General features: G+C 62.6%; 2 non-coding genes across 2 annotated transcripts; both read left to right on the top strand.

Moving 5' to 3' along the window:
* Window positions 1–5,641: 5,641 nt before the first annotated feature.
* On the top strand, window positions 5,642–5,760 carry LOC131862129 (5S ribosomal RNA). Its single transcript, XR_009361155.1, has one exon. It is a non-coding gene; the product is annotated as a 5S ribosomal RNA (ribosomal RNA).
* Window positions 5,761–13,577: 7,817 nt separating this feature from the next.
* LOC131862122 (5S ribosomal RNA) lies at window positions 13,578–13,696 on the top strand. The gene has a single exon (XR_009361149.1). It is a non-coding gene; the product is annotated as a 5S ribosomal RNA (ribosomal RNA).
* Window positions 13,697–16,543: the final 2,847 nt, after the last annotated feature.

Below are 16,543 nucleotides of genomic sequence, written 5' to 3'. Positions count from 1 at the left end.
CACACCAAGGTGGGCAGCGAGGTGCGCACCTTTGATGCGATGCCTTCACTAATTTCCATAAAAGGCAAAAAAAAAACGAGATTTTAAAATTTCCGTTTTGAAAGATAGTGAGAAAAAGGGAATGCTGGTGCCATCTTGAGCCCGCCCTGGTGCGCAGCCCAGCCAAGGTGTGCGCACCAAGGTGCCCACCCTGGCGAAGGTGCGCGCCCGGGCAATTAATCCAACTTCCAACTTCGCGCGCGCCAGGGTGGGAGCGCACCCAACAACCGGGCCTGGGAAGAGCCAATGCGAGAAACCCCACCAAACGCTCTGACAAAAAAAGAGGGGGCGCTCCAGTAACCCCGCTTCGGAGCGCACCCTGGGCAAACCCAGCCAAGGTGCCCACCCCGGCCAAGGTGCAGGCGAGGTGCGCACCCGGGGCAAACCGGGCTCCGACAACGTGCACGCCGCACCTTGGAGCACACTTCGTAGCGCTCCCGGGTGCGCACCTCAGAGCACACCAAGGTGGGCAGCGAGGTGCGCACCTTTGATGCGCTGCCTTCACTAATTTCCAGAAAAGGCAAAAAAAAAAGGAGATTTTAAAATTTCCGTTTTGAAAGATAGTGAAAAAAACGGAACGCGCGTGCCATCTTGAGCCCGCCCTGGTGCGCAGCCCAGGTAAGGTGCCCACCCTGGCAAAGGTGCGCACCCGGGCAATTAACCCTACTTCCGACTTCGTGCGCGCCAGGGTGGCAACCGGGCCTCGGAAGAGCCAATGCGAGAAACCCCACCAAACGCTCCGACAAAAAAAGAGGCGGCGCTCCAATAACCCCGCTTCGGAGCGCAGCCGGGGCAAACCCAGCCAAGGTGCCCACCCCGACGAAGGTGCACGCGAGGTGCGCACCCGGGGCAAACCGGGCTCCGACAACGTGCACGCAGCACCTTGGAGCACACTTCGAAGCACTCCCGGGTGCCCACCGGCGTTGCGCACCGTGGTGGGCAGCGAGGTGCGCACCTTTGATGCGCTGCCTTCACTAATTTCCAGAAAAAGGCAAAAAAAAATGAGATTTTAAAATTTCCGTTTTGAAAGATAGTGAAAAAAAAGGAACGCGGGTGCCATCTTGAGCCCGCCCTGGTGCGCAGCCCAGGCAAGGCATGCGCACCAAGGTGCCCACCCGAGGTGCACACCCGGGGCAAACCGGGCTCCGACTTCGTGCAGGCCGCACCTTGGAGCACACTTCGGAGCGCTCCTTGGTGCGCACCATGGTGCCCACCAGGGCGCGCAACCCAGCCAAGGTCTGCACACCAAGGTGCCCACCCCGGCGAAGGTGCACGCGAGGTGCGCACCCGGGGCAAACCGGGCTCCGACTTCGTGCACGCCATGGTGCCCACCGCGGCGAAGGTGCACGCGAGGTGCGCACCCGGGGCAAACCGGGCTCCGACTTCGTGCACGCCGCACCTTGGAGCACACTTCGGAGCGCTCCTTGGTGCGCACCATGGTGCCCACCAGGGCGCGCAACCCAGCCAAGGTGTGCGCACCAAGGTGCACGCGAGGTGCGCACCCGGGGCAAACCGGGGTCCGACTTCGTGCACGCCGCACCTTGGAGCACACATCGGAGCGCTCCCAGGTTCGCACCAGCGTTGCGCACCTTTGATGCGCTGCCTTCACTAATTTCCAGAAAAGGCAAAAAAAAACGAGATTTTAAAATTTCCGTTCTGAAAGATAGTGAAAAAAACGGAACGCGGGTGCCATCTTGAGCCCTTCCTGGTGCGCAGCCCAGGCAAGTTGTGCGCACCAAGGTGCCCACCCTGGCGGAGGTGCGCGCCCGGGGCAATCCGGGCTCCGACTTCGTGCACTGCATGGTGCCCACCAAGGCGCGCAACCCAGCCAAGGTGCCCACCGCAGCGAAGGTGCACGCGAGGTGCGCACCCGAGGTGCACACCCGGGGCAAACCGGGCTCCGACTTCGTGCACGCCGCACCTTGGAGCACACTTCAGAGCGCTCCTTGGTGCGCACCAGGGCGCGCAACCCAGCCGAGGTGCCCACCCCGGCGAAGGTGCACGCGAGGTGCGCACCCGGGGCAAACCGGGCTCCGACTTCGTGCACGCCATGGTGCCCACCGCGGCGAAGGTGCGCACCCGGGGCAAACCGGGCTCCGACTTCGTGCACGCCGCACCTTGGAGCACACTTCGGAGCGCTCCTTGGTGCGCACCATGGTGCCCACCAGGCCGCGCAACCCAGCCAAGGTGTGCGCACCAAGGTGCACGCGAGGTGCGCACCCGGGGCAAACCGGGGTCCGACTTCGTGCACGCCGCACCTTGGAGCACACATCGGGGCGCTCCCGGGTTCGCACCGGCGTTGCGCACCGTGGTGGGCACCTCGGAGCACACCAAGGTGGGCAGCGAGGTGCGCACCTTTGATGCGATGCCTTCACTAATTTCCATAAAAGGCAAAAAAAAAACGAGATTTTAAAATTTCCGTTTTGAAAGATAGTGAGAAAAAGGGAATGCTGGTGCCATCTTGAGCCCGCCCTGGTGCGCAGCCCAGCCAAGGTTTGCGCACCAAGGTGCCCACCCTGGCGAAGGTGCGCGCCCGGGCAATTAACCCAACTTCCAACTTCGCGCGCGCCAGGGTGGGAGCGCACCCAACAACCGGGCCTGGGAAGAGCCAATGCGAGAAACCCCACCAAACTCTCTGACAAAAAAAGAGGGGGCGCTCCAGTAACCCCGCTTCGGAGCGCACCCTGGGCAAACCCAGCCAAGGTGCCCACCCCGGCCAAGGTGCAGGCGAGGTGCGCACCCGGGGCAAACCGGGCTCCGACAACGTGCACGCCGCACCTTGGAGCACACTTCGTAGCGCTCCCGGGTGCGCACCTCAGAGCACACCAAGGTGGGCAGCGAGGTGCGCACCTTTGATGCGCTGCCTTCACTAATTTCCAGAAAAGGCAAAAAAAAAAGGAGATTTTAAAATTTCCGTTTTGAAAGATAGTGAAAAAAACGGAACGCGCGTGCCATCTTGAGCCCGCCCTGGTGCGCAGCCCAGGTAAGGTGCCACCCTGGCAAAGGTGCGCACCCGGGCAATTAACCCTACTTCCGACTTCGTGCGCGCCAGGGTGGCAACCGGGCCTCGGAAGAGCCAATGCGAGAAACCCCACCAAACGCTCCGACAAAAAAAGAGGCGGCGCTCCAATAACCCCGCTTCGGAGCGCAGCCGGGGCAAACCAAGCCAAGGTGCCCACCCCGACGAAGGTGCACGCGAGGTGCGCACCCGGGGCAAACCGGGCTCCGACAACGTGCACGCAGCACCTTGGAGCACACTTCGAAGCACTCCCGGGTGCCCACCGGCGTTGCGCACCGTGGTGGGCAGCGAGGTGCGCACCTTTGATGCGCTGCCTTCACTAATTTCCAGAAAAAGGCAAAAAAAAATGAGATTTTAAAATTTCCGTTTTGAAAGATAGTGAAAAAAAAGGAACGCGGGTGCCATCTTGAGCCCGCCCTGGTGCGCAGCCCAGGCAAGGCATGCGCACCAAGGTGCCCACCCGAGGTGCACACCCGGGGCAAACCGGGCTCCGACTTCGTGCAGGCCGCACCTTGGAGCACACTTCGGAGCGCTCCTTGGTGCGCACCATGGTGCCCACCAGGGCGCACCCGAGGCAAACCGGGCTCCGACTTCGTGCACGCCGCACCTTGGAGCACACATCGGAGCGCTCCCAGGTTCGCACCAGCGTTGCGCACCTTTGATGCGCTGCCTTCACTAATTTCCAGAAAAGGCAAAAAAAAACGATATTTTAAAATTTCCGTTCTGAAAGATAGTGAAAAAAACGGAACGCGGGTGCCATCTTGAGCCCTTCCTGATGCGCAGCCCAGGCAAGTTGTGCGCACCAAGGTGCCCACCCTGGCGGAGGTGCGCGCCCGGGGCAAACCGGGCTCCGACTTCGTGCACTGCATGGTGCCCACCAAGGCGCGCAACCCAGCCAAGGTGCCCACCGCAGCGAAGGTGCACGCGAGGTGCGCACCCGAGGTGCACACCCGGGGCAAACCGGGCTCCGACTTCGTGCACGCCGCACCTTGGAGCACACTTCAGAGCGCTCCTTGGTACGCACCAGGGCGCGCAACCCAGCCAAGGTGCTCACCCCGGCGAAGGTGCACGCGAGGTGCGCACCCGGGGCAAACCGGGCTCGGACTTCGTGCACGCCGCACCTTGGAGCACACATCGGAGCGCTCCCGGGTTCGCACCAGCATTGCGCACCTTTGATGCGCTGCCTTCACTAATTTCCAGAAAAGGCAAAAAAAAGAAAAAAATGAGATTTTAAAATTTCCGTTTTGAAAGATAGTGAAAAAAACGGAACGCGGGTGCCATCTTGAGCCCGCCCTGGTGTGCAGCCCAGGCAAGTTGTGCGCACCAAGGCACCCACCCTGGCCAAGGTGGGTCACGGGGTGGGTCCTAGGGTGGGTAACGGGGTGGGTACTAAGGTGCGTGCCAAGGTGGGTCATAGGGTGGGTGCCAAGGTGGGCACCAGGGTGGGTGTGCACCAACCCTAGCCAGGGTAGGTCACGGGGTGGTTGTCGGGGTGGGCGTCAAGGAGCCAAGGTGGGTGGCAAGTAGCCAAGTTGCGTGCCAAGGTGGGTGTCGGGGTGGGTGCCAAGGATCCAAGGTGGGTGCCAAGGAACCAAGGTGGGTGTCTGGGTGGGTGCCGAGGTGGGAGCCAGGGTGGGTCCCAAGGTGAGTGCAAAGGTGGGTGCCAGGGTCAAGGTGAGTGCCAATGTGGGTTCCAAGGTGCCAGGGTCAGGGTGAGTGCCAATGTGGGTTCAAAGGTGCTAAGTTGGGTGCGAGGTTGGGTGCGAGGGTGGGTGGGTGCCAAGGTGTGCTAGGTGGAAGCCCGGGTGGGTCGGCATCCCATGGGTGTCGAGTTGGGTGCCTGATGGGTGCTTCTTGTCAAGTTTTAGTCGTCGGGACTCATTTCGAGCCTTAGAGGTCGTTTCTTGTCCGGTTGCCCTGTCTTCGACCTGGGAACCCAATTTTGGTCCTCGGGTCCCATTTTTTTTTGTCTCGCATCCCACTTTTGGCCTGTGGCCTTTTCGGGGTCGATTCTCGTTTTGGGCATCAGAGCATGTTTCTTCTCCTAAAACCCAATATTTGTTTATTAAGTCTCGGAACACATTTTTGTTCTCGTGGACCCATCATGGGTCTTGGAACGCATTTGTGGTCCTTGGGTCCCATTTTGCATCCCGAAACTTGTGTTTTGGTGCTTGATCCCTATTTTGGGTGCCCACCTTGCACCAAGTGCGCACCCGGGGCAAACCGAGCGCCTTGGTGCACCGGGGCAAGATCGAGCGTGCACCCGAGGCGCCCCGAACATGCACCAAGGTGCACTCGGCCCACATGTGAGCGCAGGTCGTTGCGCCCGAGGTGGTGTGTGGGCACCGCGTTGCAGACGGGACACTGCACGCACACGACGCCCCCTACAGGTGCACGCACGTAGGCCGGGCCGGGTGCACACCCGACGCCCTAGCAAGGTGCGCGCACCCGGGCAGGGCTCACACTTGGCGAACGGGGCGCACTTCGCGAGGGAGGGTGTGCACCTCGACGGGGGTGGGTGGCCGGGGTGGATTCGCACGTGGGTCGCGGTTTGCTAAGTACACACTGCGACAAGCTCATAACGGGTGCGATCATACCAGCGTTAGTGCACCGGATCCCATCAGAACTCCGCAGTTAAGCGCGCTTGGGCCGGAGTAGTACTGGGATGGGTGACCTCCCGGGAAGTCCCGGTGTTGCACCCTTTTTTAGTTTTTCGCCGGGCATCGCAATGCTATTTGAATAAACCTTTTGCCCGTTTGCGTTCTCGTCGGGGCCGGGCCGGGCCGGGGTGCGCTGCCCGCACTACCGCGCGCGCGGGGGCGACACCGAGCGCGCACCCGAGGCGCCCCGAGCACACAGGCCACGGTGCAACCCGGGCGTTGTGCGCGCACCCCGGTGCGCCCGAGGTGCTGCGCGCGCACCCAGGTGAAATCGGTGTGCACCTCGGCCAGTGCGCGCTCGGTCGAGTCGCGCACGTTGGCCAAGGTGCACGGTGATGTTTCTTACTCTAAGGTTCCGCACCAGACGCCCGGGACAGGTGAGCGAAGCTGGGCGGGGCCGGGTGCGCGGCCGGGGCAGGTGCACGCAGCTGGAGAGAGCTTTGGAGCACACTTCGGAGCGCACCAATGATGCGCTCCATTCAAAAGTTTCCTGAAAAGGCAAAAAAAGTTGAGATTATAGAATTTCCCACTTGAGAGATTGTAAAAAAAAAAAATTTAAAATGAAGGAAACGCGGGTGCCAAGGTGTGCGCAGCCCAGCCAAGGTGTGCGCACCAAGGCGCCCACCCTGGCGAAGGTGCACGCAAGGTGCGCACCCGAGGCAAACCGGACAATTAACCCAACTTTCGACTTCGCGCGCACCTTGGAGCGCACTTCGGAGCGCTCCTTGGTGCGCACCAATCTTGGGCACCTCGGAGTGCACCATGGCGCCCACCAAGGTGCGCACCCGGGGCAAACCGAGCTCCGACTTCGTGCGCACCTTGGAGCGCACGAAAGGTGCGCACCATGGCGCCCACCAAGGTGCGCAGCCCAGCCAAGGCGTGCGCATCAAGGTGCGCACCCTGGCGAAGGTGCGCACCCGGGGCAAACCGAGCTCCGACTTCGTGCGCACCTTGGAGCGCACAAAAGGTGCGCAACCCAGCCAAGGTGTGCGCACCCCGGTCAAACCGAGCTCCGAATCGTGCGCACCAGAGGTGCACGCCATCGTGCGCACCTTGGAGCACACTTCGGAGCCCTCCTTGGTGCGCGCCGATGTTGCGCACCTCGGAGCGCACCCGGGGAAAACAATGCAATTAACCCGACTTTCGACTTCGTGGGCACCTCGGAGCGCTCTCGGGTTCGCACCTCGGAGCACACCGAGGTGCGCACCTTTGATGCGCTGCCTTCACCAATTTCCAGAAAAGGCAAGAAAACATTGAGAAGGTGTGCGCACCGAGGTGCCCACCCTGGCGAAGGTGCACGCGAGGTGCGCACCCGGGGCAAACCGGGCTCCGACTTCGTGCACGCCGCACCTTGGAGCACACTTCGGAGCGCTCCTTGGTGCGCACCAGGGCGCGCAACCCAGCCGAGGTGCCCACCCCGGCGAAGGTGCACGCGAGGTGCGCACCCGGGGCAAACCGGGCTCCGACTTCGTGCACGCCATGGTGCCCACCGCGGCGAAGGTGCACGCGAGGTGCGCACCCGGGGCAAACCGGGCTCCGACTTCGTGCACGCCGCACCTTGGAGCACACTTCGGAGCGCTCCTTGGTGCGCACCATGGTGCCCACCAGGGCGCGCAACCCCGCCGAAGGTGCACGCGAGGTGCGCACCCGGGGCAAACCGGGCTCCGACTTCGTGCACGCCGCACCTTGGAGCACACTTCGGAGCGCTCCTTGGTGCGCACCATGGTGCCCACCAGGGCGCGCAACCCCGCCGAAGGTGCACGCGAGGTGCGCACCCGGGGCAAACCGGGCTCCGACTTCGTGCACGCCATGGTGCGCACCGCGGCGAAGGTGCGCACCCGGGGCAAACCGGGCTCCGACTTCGTGCACGCCGCACCTTGGAGCACACTTCGGAGCGCTCCTTGGTGCGCACCAGGGCGCGCAACCCAGCCGAGGTGCCCACCCCGGCGAAGGTGCACGCGAGGTGCGTACCCGGGGCAAACCGGGCTCCGACTTCGTGCACGCCGCACCTTGGAGCACACTTCGGAGCGCTCCTTGGTGCGCACCATGGTGCCCACCAGGCCGCGCAACCCAGCCAAGGTGTGCGCACCAAGGTGCACGCGAGGTGCGCACCCGGGGCAAACCGGGGTCCGACTTCGTGCACGCCGCACCTTGGAGCACACATCGGGGCGCTCCCGGGTTCGCACCGGCGTTGCGCACCGTGGTGGGCACCTCGGAGCACACCAAGGTGGGCAGCGAGGTGCGCACCTTTGATGCGATGCCTTCACTAATTTCCATAAAAGGCAAAAAAAAAACGAGATTTTAAAATTTCCGTTTTGAAAGATAGTGAGAAAAAGGGAATGCTGGTGCCATCTTGAGCCCGCCCTGGTGCGCAGCCCAGCCAAGGTGTGCGCACCAAGGTGCCCACCCTGGCGAAGGTGCGCGCCCGGGCAATTAATCCAACTTCCAACTTCGCGCGCGCCAGGGTGGGAGCGCACCCAACAACCGGGCCTGGGAAGAGCCAATGCGAGAAACCCCACCAAACGCTCTGACAAAAAAAGAGGGGGCGCTCCAGTAACCCCGCTTCGGAGCGCACCCTGGGCAAACCCAGCCAAGGTGCCCACCCCGGCCAAGGTGCAGGCGAGGTGCGCACCCGGGGCAAACCGGGCTCCGACAACGTGCACGCCGCACCTTGGAGCACACTTCGTAGCGCTCCCGGGTGCGCACCTCAGAGCACACCAAGGTGGGCAGCGAGGTGCGCACCTTTGATGCGCTGCCTTCACTAATTTCCAGAAAAGGCAAAAAAAAAAGGAGATTTTAAAATTTCCGTTTTGAAAGATAGTGAAAAAAACGGAACGCGCGTGCCATCTTGAGCCCGCCCTGGTGCGCAGCCCAGGTAAGGTGCCCACCCTGGCAAAGGTGCGCACCCGGGCAATTAACCCTACTTCCGACTTCGTGCGCGCCAGGGTGGCAACCGGGCCTCGGAAGAGCCAATGCGAGAAACCCCACCAAACGCTCCGACAAAAAAAGAGGCGGCGCTCCAATAACCCCGCTTCGGAGCGCAGCCGGGGCAAACCCAGCCAAGGTGCCCACCCCGACGAAGGTGCACGCGAGGTGCGCACCCGGGGCAAACCGGGCTCCGACAACGTGCACGCAGCACCTTGGAGCACACTTCGAAGCACTCCCGGGTGCCCACCGGCGTTGCGCACCGTGGTGGGCAGCGAGGTGCGCACCTTTGATGCGCTGCCTTCACTAATTTCCAGAAAAAGGCAAAAAAAAATGAGATTTTAAAATTTCCGTTTTGAAAGATAGTGAAAAAAAAGGAACGCGGGTGCCATCTTGAGCCCGCCCTGGTGCGCAGCCCAGGCAAGGCATGCGCACCAAGGTGCCCACCCGAGGTGCACACCCGGGGCAAACCGGGCTCCGACTTCGTGCAGGCCGCACCTTGGAGCACACTTCGGAGCGCTCCTTGGTGCGCACCATGGTGCCCACCAGGGCGCGCAACCCAGCCAAGGTCTGCACACCAAGGTGCCCACCCCGGCGAAGGTGCACGCGAGGTGCGCACCCGGGGCAAACCGGGCTCCGACTTCGTGCACGCCATGGTGCCCACCGCGGCGAAGGTGCACGCGAGGTGCGCACCCGGGGCAAACCGGGCTCCGACTTCGTGCACGCCGCACCTTGGAGCACACTTCGGAGCGCTCCTTGGTGCGCACCATGGTGCCCACCAGGGCGCGCAACCCAGCCAAGGTGTGCGCACCAAGGTGCACGCGAGGTGCGCACCCGGGGCAAACCGGGGTCCGACTTCGTGCACGCCGCACCTTGGAGCACACATCGGAGCGCTCCCAGGTTCGCACCAGCGTTGCGCACCTTTGATGCGCTGCCTTCACTAATTTCCAGAAAAGGCAAAAAAAAACGAGATTTTAAAATTTCCGTTCTGAAAGATAGTGAAAAAAACGGAACGCGGGTGCCATCTTGAGCCCTTCCTGGTGCGCAGCCCAGGCAAGTTGTGCGCACCAAGGTGCCCACCCTGGCGGAGGTGCGCGCCCGGGGCAATCCGGGCTCCGACTTCGTGCACTGCATGGTGCCCACCAAGGCGCGCAACCCAGCCAAGGTGCCCACCGCAGCGAAGGTGCACGCGAGGTGCGCACCCGAGGTGCACACCCGGGGCAAACCGGGCTCCGACTTCGTGCACGCCGCACCTTGGAGCACACTTCAGAGCGCTCCTTGGTGCGCACCAAGGCGCGCAACCCAGCCGAGGTGCCCACCCCGGCGAAGGTGCACGCGAGGTGCGCACCCGGGGCAAACCGGGCTCCGACTTCGTGCACGCCATGGTGCCCACCGCGGCGAAGGTGCGCACCCGGGGCAAACCGGGCTCCGACTTCGTGCACGCCGCACCTTGGAGCACACTTCGGAGCGCTCCTTGGTGCGCACCATGGTGCCCACCAGGCCGCGCAACCCAGCCAAGGTGTGCGCACCAAGGTGCATGCGAGGTGCGCACCCGGGGCAAACCGGGGTCCGACTTCGTGCACGCCGCACCTTGGAGCACACATCGGGGCGCTCCCGGGTTCGCACCGGCGTTGCGCACCGTGGTGGGCACCTCGGAGCACACCAAGGTGGGCAGCGAGGTGCGCACCTTTGATGCGATGCCTTCACTAATTTCCATAAAAGGCAAAAAAAAAACGAGATTTTAAAATTTCCGTTTTGAAAGATAGTGAGAAAAAGGGAATGCTGGTGCCATCTTGAGCCCGCCCTGGTGCGCAGCCCAGCCAAGGTTTGCGCACCAAGGTGCCCACCCTGGCGAAGGTGCGCGCCCGGGCAATTAACCCAACTTCCAACTTCGCGCGCGCCAGGGTGGGAGCGCACCCAACAACCGGGCCTGGGAAGAGCCAATGCGAGAAACCCCACCAAACTCTCTGACAAAAAAAGAGGGGGCGCTCCAGTAACCCCGCTTCGGAGCGCACCCTGGGCAAACCCAGCCAAGGTGCCCACCCCGGCCAAGGTGCAGGCGAGGTGCGCACCCGGGGCAAACCGGGCTCCGACAACGTGCACGCCGCACCTTGGAGCACACTTCGTAGCGCTCCCGGGTGCGCACCTCAGAGCACACCAAGGTGGGCAGCGAGGTGCGCACCTTTGATGCGCTGCCTTCACTAATTTCCAGAAAAGGCAAAAAAAAAAGGAGATTTTAAAATTTCCGTTTTGAAAGATAGTGAAAAAAACGGAACGCGCGTGCCATCTTGAGCCCGCCCTGGTGCGCAGCCCAGGTAAGGTGCCACCCTGGCAAAGGTGCGCACCCGGGCAATTAACCCTACTTCCGACTTCGTGCGCGCCAGGGTGGCAACCGGGCCTCGGAAGAGCCAATGCGAGAAACCCCACCAAACGCTCCGACAAAAAAAGAGGCGGCGCTCCAATAACCCCGCTTCGGAGCGCAGCCGGGGCAAACCAAGCCAAGGTGCCCACCCCGACGAAGGTGCACGCGAGGTGCGCACCCGGGGCAAACCGGGCTCCGACAACGTGCACGCAGCACCTTGGAGCACACTTCGAAGCACTCCCGGGTGCCCACCGGCGTTGCGCACCGTGGTGGGCAGCGAGGTGCGCACCTTTGATGCGCTGCCTTCACTAATTTCCAGAAAAAGGCAAAAAAAAATGAGATTTTAAAATTTCCGTTTTGAAAGATAGTGAAAAAAAAGGAACGCGGGTGCCATCTTGAGCCCGCCCTGGTGCGCAGCCCAGGCAAGGCATGCGCACCAAGGTGCCCACCCGAGGTGCACACCCGGGGCAAACCGGGCTCCGACTTCGTGCAGGCCGCACCTTGGAGCACACTTCGGAGCGCTCCTTGGTGCGCACCATGGTGCCCACCAGGGCGCACCCGAGGCAAACCGGGCTCCGACTTCGTGCACGCCGCACCTTGGAGCACACATCGGAGCGCTCCCAGGTTCGCACCAGCGTTGCGCACCTTTGATGCGCTGCCTTCACTAATTTCCAGAAAAGGCAAAAAAAAACGATATTTTAAAATTTCCGTTCTGAAAGATAGTGAAAAAAACGGAACGCGGGTGCCATCTTGAGCCCTTCCTGATGCGCAGCCCAGGCAAGTTGTGCGCACCAAGGTGCCCACCCTGGCGGAGGTGCGCGCCCGGGGCAAACCGGGCTCCGACTTCGTGCACTGCATGGTGCCCACCAAGGCGCGCAACCCAGCCAAGGTGCCCACCGCAGCGAAGGTGCACGCGAGGTGCGCACCCGAGGTGCACACCCGGGGCAAACCGGGCTCCGACTTCGTGCACGCCGCACCTTGGAGCACACTTCAGAGCGCTCCTTGGTACGCACCAGGGCGCGCAACCCAGCCAAGGTGCTCACCCCGGCGAAGGTGCACGCGAGGTGCGCACCCGGGGCAAACCGGGCTCGGACTTCGTGCACGCCGCACCTTGGAGCACACATCGGAGCGCTCCCGGGTTCGCACCAGCATTGCGCACCTTTGATGCGCTGCCTTCACTAATTTCCAGAAAAGGCAAAAAAAAGAAAAAAATGAGATTTTAAAATTTCCGTTTTGAAAGATAGTGAAAAAAACGGAACGCGGGTGCCATCTTGAGCCCGCCCTGGTGTGCAGCCCAGGCAAGTTGTGCGCACCAAGGCACCCACCCTGGCCAAGGTGGGTCACGGGGTGGGTCCTAGGGTGGGTAACGGGGTGGGTACTAAGGTGCGTGCCAAGGTGGGTCATAGGGTGGGTGCCAAGGTGGGCACCAGGGTGGGTGTGCACCAACCCTAGCCAGGGTAGGTCACGGGGTGGTTGTCGGGGTGGGCGTCAAGGAGCCAAGGTGGGTGGCAAGTAGCCAAGTTGCGTGCCAAGGTGGGTGTCGGGGTGGGTGCCAAGGATCCAAGGTGGGTGCCAAGGAACCAAGGTGGGTGTCTGGGTGGGTGCCGAGGTGGGAGCCAGGGTGGGTCCCAAGGTGAGTGCAAAGGTGGGTGCCAGGGTCAAGGTGAGTGCCAATGTGGGTTCCAAGGTGCCAGGGTCAGGGTGAGTGCCAATGTGGGTTCAAAGGTGCTAAGTTGGGTGCGAGGTTGGGTGCGAGGGTGGGTGGGTGCCAAGGTGTGCTAGGTGGAAGCCCGGGTGGGTCGGCATCCCATGGGTGTCGAGTTGGGTGCCTGATGGGTGCTTCTTGTCAAGTTTTAGTCGTCGGGACTCATTTCGAGCCTTAGAGGTCGTTTCTTGTCCGGTTGCCCTGTCTTCGACCTGGGAACCCAATTTTGGTCCTCGGGTCCCATTTTTTTTTGTCTCGCATCCCACTTTTGGCCTGTGGCCTTTTCGGGGTCGATTCTCGTTTTGGGCATCAGAGCATGTTTCTTCTCCTAAAACCCAATATTTGTTTATTAAGTCTCGGAACACATTTTTGTTCTCGTGGACCCATCATGGGTCTTGGAACGCATTTGTGGTCCTTGGGTCCCATTTTGCATCCCGAAACTTGTGTTTTGGTGCTTGATCCCTATTTTGGGTGCCCACCTTGCACCAAGTGCGCACCCGGGGCAAACCGAGCGCCTTGGTGCACCGGGGCAAGATCGAGCGTGCACCCGAGGCGCCCCGAACATGCACCAAGGTGCACTCGGCCCACATGTGAGCGCAGGTCGTTGCGCCCGAGGTGGTGTGTGGGCACCGCGTTGCAGACGGGACACTGCACGCACACGACGCCCCCTACAGGTGCACGCACGTAGGCCGGGCCGGGTGCACACCCGACGCCCTAGCAAGGTGCGCGCACCCGGGCAGGGCTCACACTTGGCGAACGGGGCGCACTTCGCGAGGGAGGGTGTGCACCTCGACGGGGGTGGGTGGCCGGGGTGGATTCGCACGTGGGTCGCGGTTTGCTAAGTACACACTGCGACAAGCTCATAACGGGTGCGATCATACCAGCGTTAGTGCACCGGATCCCATCAGAACTCCGCAGTTAAGCGCGCTTGGGCCGGAGTAGTACTGGGATGGGTGACCTCCCGGGAAGTCCCGGTGTTGCACCCTTTTTTAGTTTTTCGCCGGGCATCGCAATGCTATTTGAATAAACCTTTTGCCCGTTTGCGTTCTCGTCGGGGCCGGGCCGGGCCGGGGTGCGCTGCCCGCACTACCGCGCGCGCTGGGGGCGACACCGAGCGCGCACCCGAGGCGCCCCGAGCACACAGGCCACGGTGCAACCCGGGCGTTGTGCGCGCACCCCGGTGCGCCCGAGGTGCTGCGCGCGCACCCAGGTGAAATCGGTGTGCACCTCGGCCAGTGCGCGCTCGGTCGAGTCGCGCACGTTGGCCAAGGTGCACGGTGATGTTTCTTACTCTAAGGTTCCGCACCAGACGCCCGGGACAGGTGAGCGAAGCTGGGCGGGGCCGGGTGCGCGGCCGGGGCAGGTGCACGCAGCTGGAGAGAGCTTTGGAGCACACTTCGGAGCGCACCAATGATGCGCTCCATTCAAAAGTTTCCTGAAAAGGCAAAAAAAGTTGAGATTATAGAATTTCCCACTTGAGAGATTGTAAAAAAAAAAAATTTAAAATGAAGGAAACGCGGGTGCCAAGGTGTGCGCAGCCCAGCCAAGGTGTGCGCACCAAGGCGCCCACCCTGGCGAAGGTGCACGCAAGGTGCGCACCCGAGGCAAACCGGACAATTAACCCAACTTTCGACTTCGCGCGCACCTTGGAGCGCACTTCGGAGCGCTCCTTGGTGCGCACCAATCTTGGGCACCTCGGAGTGCACCATGGCGCCCACCAAGGTGCGCACCCGGGGCAAACCGAGCTCCGACTTCGTGCGCACCTTGGAGCGCACGAAAGGTGCGCACCATGGCGCCCACCAAGGTGCGCAGCCCAGCCAAGGCGTGCGCATCAAGGTGCGCACCCTGGCGAAGGTGCGCACCCGGGGCAAACCGAGCTCCGACTTCGTGCGCACCTTGGAGCGCACAAAAGGTGCGCAACCCAGCCAAGGTGTGCGCACCCCGGTCAAACCGAGCTCCGAATCGTGCGCACCAGAGGTGCACGCCATCGTGCGCACCTTGGAGCACACTTCGGAGCCCTCCTTGGTGCGCGCCGATGTTGCGCACCTCGGAGCGCACCCGGGGAAAACAATGCAATTAACCCGACTTTCGACTTCGTGGGCACCTCGGAGCGCTCTCGGGTTCGCACCTCGGAGCACACCGAGGTGCGCACCTTTGATGCGCTGCCTTCACCAATTTCCAGAAAAGGCAAGAAAACATTGAGAAGGTGTGCGCACCGAGGTGCCCACCCTGGCGAAGGTGCACGCGAGGTGCGCACCCGGGGCAAACCGGGCTCCGACTTCGTGCACGCCGCACCTTGGAGCACACTTCGGAGCGCTCCTTGGTGCGCACCAGGGCGCGCAACCCAGCCGAGGTGCCCACCCCGGCGAAGGTGCACGCGAGGTGCGCACCCGGGGCAAACCGGGCTCCGACTTCGTGCACGCCATGGTGCCCACCGCGGCGAAGGTGCACGCGAGGTGCGCACCCGGGGCAAACCGGGCTCCGACTTCGTGCACGCCGCACCTTGGAGCACACTTCGGAGCGCTCCTTGGTGCGCACCATGGTGCCCACCAGGGCGCGCAACCCCGCCGAAGGTGCACGCGAGGTGCGCACCCGGGGCAAACCGGGCTCCGACTTCGTGCACGCCGCACCTTGGAGCACACTTCGGAGCGCTCCTTGGTGCGCACCATGGTGCCCACCAGGGCGCGCAACCCCGCCGAAGGTGCACGCGAGGTGCGCACCCGGGGCAAACCGGGCTCCGACTTCGTGCACGCCGCACCTTGGAGCACACTTCGGAGCGCTCCTTGGTGCGCACCAGGGCGCGCAACCCAGCCGAGGTGCCCACCCCGGCGAAGGTGCACGCGAGGTGCGTACCCGGGGCAAACCGGGCTCCGACTTCGTGCACGCCGCACCTTGGAGCACACTTCGGAGCGCTCCTTGGTGCGCACCATGGTGCCCACCAGGCCGCGCAACCCAGCCAAGGTGTGCGCACCAAGGTGCACGCGAGGTGCGCACCCGGGGCAAACCGGGGTCCGACTTCGTGCACGCCGCACCTTGGAGCACACATCGGGGCGCTCCCGGGTTCGCACCGGCGTTGCGCACCGTGGTGGGCACCTCGGAGCACACCAAGGTGGGCAGCGAGGTGCGCACCTTTGATGCGATGCCTTCACTAATTTCCATAAAAGGCAAAAAAAAAACGAGATTTTAAAATTTCCGTTTTGAAAGATAGTGAGAAAAAGGGAATGCTGGTGCCATCTTGAGCCCGCCCTGGTGCGCAGCCCAGCCAAGGTGTGCGCACCAAGGTGCCCACCCTGGCGAAGGTGCGCGCCCGGGCAATTAACCCAACTTCCAACTTCGCGCGCGCCAGGGTGGGAGCGCACCCAACAACCGGGCCTGGGAAGAGCCAATGCGAGAAACCCCACCAAACGCTCTGACAAAAAAAGAGGGGGCGCTCCAGTAACCCCGCTTCGAAGCGCACCCTGGGCAAACCCAGCCAAGGTGCCCACCCCGGCCAAGGTGCAGGCGAGGTGCGCACCCGGGGCAAACCGGGCTCCGACAACGTGCACGCCGCACCTTGGAGCACACTTCGTAGCGCTCCCGGGTGCGCACCTCAGAGCACACCAAGGTGGGCAGCGAGGTGCGCACCTTTGATGCGCTGCCTTCACTAATTTCCAGAAAAGGCAAAAAAAAAAGGAGATTTTAAAATTTCCGTTTTGAAAGATAGTGAAAAAAACGGAACGCGCGTGCCATCTTGAGCCCGCCCTGGTGCGCAGCCCAGGTAAGGTGCCCACCCTGGCAAAGGTGCGCACCCGGGCAATTAACCCTACTTCCGACTTCGTGCGCGCCAGGGTGGC

The sequence above is a fragment of the Cryptomeria japonica genome, unplaced genomic scaffold, assembly GCF_030272615.1.
Source record: "Cryptomeria japonica unplaced genomic scaffold, Sugi_1.0 HiC_scaffold_35, whole genome shotgun sequence".
Lineage (NCBI taxonomy): Eukaryota > Viridiplantae > Streptophyta > Pinopsida > Cupressales > Cupressaceae > Cryptomeria > Cryptomeria japonica.
This window is presented reverse-complemented; position numbering and strand designations above follow the sequence as displayed.